The following is a 4,989-nucleotide window of genomic DNA, read 5'->3' as shown; positions in this document are numbered from 1 at the left end:
AAATCACAAGCCGTCGATGCACATCTGATACCAAATGCTCATGTTCGCATAGGAATGCGTGGAAGGAATTGAAAGAGTTACGCTTCAAGTTGAATCAATATCGCATAATAAGGAAAGAAAGATGGGAAGTATATCCTAAATGTCCTGTAGCCTCTCGAAGATAGGTATGGACGTCATCATACCGATCCGCAAAGACTCTGCTAGACACTTGCTCGTGACTTGTAAAACATATGAACCTAGAGCTTTGATACCAATCTGTCACGACCCAAAATCCAACTAGTCGTGATGGCACCTAGTCCAACCCGCTAGGTAAGCCAACTAACATATATCCAATTCCAATAACAATTAATAAAACAATTAAGTAAAAAAATATGTGAATCGGATACATTACCCAAGGACTGGTAATACAAGTCATGAGCTTCAAAGAGTAGAAATTAGAAAGCTGGTATGAAGTAAATACATCATCTGCTCGAAAAGTAGATAACCAGAGTTTTTTTGAATCTAAGGCTACCATGAACAAGAGGCAGCTACAACCAGAATACAGGTACCTCTTAAAGTCCAGCTCCCGCCGAACATAACAACATCATCAACCGATATCTGCACGTAAGGTGCAGAAGTGTAGTATGAGTAAAACCGGCCCTATATACTCAATAAGTAACAAACCTATCCTAGGTTGAAAATAATGACGAGCTGGAACAAGGTCGGGTCCGACAACAATAGCCAACAACAATTCATAATAACATAATGCAGTAATAAAAGAAGTATCTCAAAAATGGAAAACTCAGCACGTTTACAATTCCAGAAAATAGATCCACTTTTCATGTATATCAGTGAAAGCCCAAATCTTTTACCGAAATTGCCAAAAAAGGAGTAAGTTTGAAAAATGTAGTTTTTCCCAAAAATCCTTTCAACAATAAATAAGATGTTCCATTTTTCTTTCCAGGTAGCCAGTGTAACACATACCACTATGCTCATATGTCAATATGTGTGAGAAGTCATGAATGGCGTGATACCGTACATCATGAGGATTACTCCGTTTTAAAAGGCAGAATTGGGACTCGCCGGGAACTCGCCCTGGGGCAGGGCACTCGTAAAACGCCCCTGAGCTTATGTGTGGGACTTAGTTTCGTGCGACTTACTCCTCGGCCATCGGGGCTTACGCCTCGGACACGCCCAACGCCCAGCGTACTGGGCGCGCCTAATAGAAACTTTATGCAATTGTGTGTAACTAACCTTGTAAATCCTCAAATTTTCTTAATAAATCGTTAACTATTCAAAATTACTTTTTTCTTAATCATAAATCATTAAGTGGAGAGTATTTTATGTCATAATTAAAATAAAAATTATTGCACGTTATCCACTAAGATTGCTATGATAGTAAATTTTAAATAAATCTTTCATTTAAAAGTATTTATTTATTAACTTTGTTATATTAGTCCATAATTTTTTTATAATTATTTTCCTAAATATCATTTTTCATGTTTACGATACAATACTTATTAATAAATAGCTCAGCATTAGCTAGTAACTATTTACAAATAATTAGTTATCATGATATAGTATGGTGAATTATGTTTCACTTTATTAACTTGTTGAAACTTAAAAATAAATGATGCTAGAGAATCATATTTAAATTGTGAATTATATTTTTATATAAATTCTCTTTCAAATAGAAAGCATATTATTAAATAAAAGGAGTATTTTAGAAAAAATATCAAATTATAATATCAAAATTCTTTCAAAATTCATTACTCCTTAAGAGATACATACAAGATTTCGCATATACATTGCTTTTGATGTTTGAGTTGTAACGACGTTGCATCTAATTTGCATATTTGATATATGTCATAGTTTTTATATTATGCATAGTTGAATTTATTTATGAATAGTTTTAAATAGATTATTTGTTTATAATTTTGTTGAGTTTTAATGTAATTTTTATAATTATTTCTTATTTTATATTATCTTGAAATTAGTAAAATTTAAAGATTCGTGGGACATACGCCCCATGTCTCAGGGCTTACGCATCGCCTTGTTAGATGTAAAACGCCTCGCCTCACGCCCCCACCTTTTAAAACATTTATGAGGAATAAATGCATCTCTATGCCTGTATGTCATATGTGCATGTCAATGCCATGTACCTCAGTGATGAACTCATGTACTCACACTCTCGGAGTACTCAATCACATTGTCTCACACTTTCTCCTCATCACGCTCAACTACTCCGTTCTGTATACGGCCAATCCGGCCCAGGGAAGATCCATCCCGGAATATATACATCAACTAACCATCAGTCACTCAGTACTGAGTAGGGCCAAATCCATCCCAGGTATATAAATTCTTCTGACAAGATCCATGTACAGGGAAGATCCATCCCTCAATATAATCAATCGCGCTCACTGGGTGTGTGTGTAGAATCCAGAGGGGCTTCCTCAGCCCAAGTGCTATATCAAGCCAATCATAGTGCAAATCAATATAACCTGCTATGGCGTGCAACCCGATCCCATAATATAATCAACATAACATGCTGCGACGTGCAGACCGATACCATAATATCACTCACAACTAAGCCCTCGGCCTCACTCTGTCATCAATCTCTCTAGTCTCTCTCTCTCTCTCTCTCTCTCTCTCTCTCTCTCTCTCTCTCTCTCTCNTAGAGAATCATATTTAAATTGTGAATTATATTTTTATATAAATTCTCTTTCAAATAGAAAGCATATTATTAAATAAAAGGAGTATTTAAAAAATATCAAATTATATTCATTACTCCTTAAGAGATACATATAAGATTTCGCATCGAATACATTGCTTTTGATGTTTGAGTTGTAACGAAGTTGCAGCTAATTTGAATATTTGATGTATGTCATACTTTTTATATTATTCATAGTTGAATTATAATTTATGAATATTTTAATAGATTATTTGTTATAATTTTGTGATTTTAATTTAATTTTTATAATTATTTCTTATTTTATATTATCTTGAAATTAGTAAATTTAAAGATTCGTGGGACTTACGCCCCATGTCTCAGGGCTTACACCTCGCCTCGTCAGAGGTAAAACACCTCGTCTCGTCAGAGGTAAAACGCCTCGCCTCAGGCTCCCGTCTTTTAAAATATTATTTATGGTTACTTCCTACCATTAAGCCATTAAACACTTTCTCTAATATTTTTTTCTCTCATTCTTTATATAAAACTACCTCCTTATTAAACCGTAGCGTATGTTCTTTTTAAACTGATCAAACTAATTTTCTTCATCTTGTGCAGAATCTCAATACTGAACTTGAAAACTACAAATGTGGATGTAAGAAATTCAGTCAATAACAGCGCATACAAAATGGGAGGAAGCATTAGCTGAAGATAGACCTAAAGGCTTTTTGTCACTATTATTGCCTCGTAGAAGAATTCCAAATTTGTACATATAGAAAGAAATTTCTTACTAGCCTTTTTAAAGCTAAAAGTGAACTCTCTTGGTCGTTTTTTCCCCCTTGAAGTTTAATTCAAGACGACATCGCAAAGTTGGTTCTGGAAGTAGGGGAGGCAGTACTTTTTGATTTTCTTTGCCCCCTTCGGCCGGTTGACAATTCCAACGGAAGAGTTATTCTTTTATTCAGATGTGTTTATATGTATTTGATAAGACATACATTGATTTTTATTTTGTACAGTGATTTTGATTGTTGTATTTGGATGTATTTATATGTATTTGAGGTCATACAACAACATTTTTAAATACATTGTTAGTTCTAACTGTATTCATCTATATTTTCAACCTAACTGTATATCTGTATTTAAAACAACAACACAAAGAAATACAGTAAAATACTCTCAATATAAATTTAAAAAAATCAATGAATACAACCAATGAAATGTATTTAGATTGTAGATAGTGACTTTTAGATGTATTCAGATTTTGTTAGAGAAGCATATATTATGAATACAACATTATGCATGTTGTATTTGTTTATAATTCTACCATGAATACATTAATATAACTAGCCAGAATACATATCCATACAGTTGGATACAGCAAATTGGTGAAGAGGTTGTAAGTATATACCACGGAAAAAAAAAAGATGAACTAAATCTCTGAATATTGCTCTATTTTTTGGGTGTTTTTCGTCTGAGAAATCTTTTCCTTAACTGGATTAATAATTTTGCGTGTTATAATTGAGTTTGTTGAGTTATATTAGGAGTCTATCAAATTAATTGATTCACTTTTCGTTTTTAAACAGTTGGAGAGGCCTATTTTTATGATGTGTTCATGAATACATCTCGCGAATACATATGAATACAACGGATGATAGCTGGCATGCCCTATTTTTTTTGCTGAGTTTTGCTATTGTATTCGTGAATATAGTAGCTTGAATAAATCGAATACATTCCATAACAACTGAAAAAATAGCTATAGGAAGTAATTAAGTAAATGGTAGCTATAACAAATTAATAGCAACTAAATAATAGTGGTTTCTGAAAATTTCTCTTGTCTAAATATCTTCTACTATTTGCGGCCTTCATCAAATCTTAAGACATTCTATGTGAAATGAAAAGCCCACATGAAAGCTTTCAACCGAGAAAAGGAACGTTTTATGGTTTGGGCAAATTCGAAATTTAAATCGAAATTCGAAATATTAAGAGATTAATCAGACATTGAATTTAAGAAATTCGATCCAGTTTGAGTATATTTGAATTATTATTTCTTCGATTCGAAAACCAAAAATTCAACCCGAAATCAAATCTATCCGAACTGTTCGAACGCCCACCCTACAGCAGACACCGTGCACTAAGTCCTAGTGGCCACTCTTAGAGCTAAGCATGGGCGGATGGAATTCAAGTGAATTCAATATTCTTGTAACACGTGTGTATTGAATTCAGTTGAATTCCATCCACCCATATATAGAGAGAGAGAGAGAGAGACATCCTTCGGGGATGGCCTGGTTGGTTTAGATGATGGTCATCCATACAGATGACCCGGGATTGACCCCCCCCCCCCC

Source organism: Nicotiana attenuata, unplaced genomic scaffold (genome assembly GCF_001879085.1).
Source record: "Nicotiana attenuata strain UT unplaced genomic scaffold, NIATTr2, whole genome shotgun sequence".
In the NCBI taxonomy this organism is placed as follows: Eukaryota; Viridiplantae; Streptophyta; class Magnoliopsida; order Solanales; family Solanaceae; genus Nicotiana; species Nicotiana attenuata.
This window is presented reverse-complemented; position numbering follows the sequence as displayed.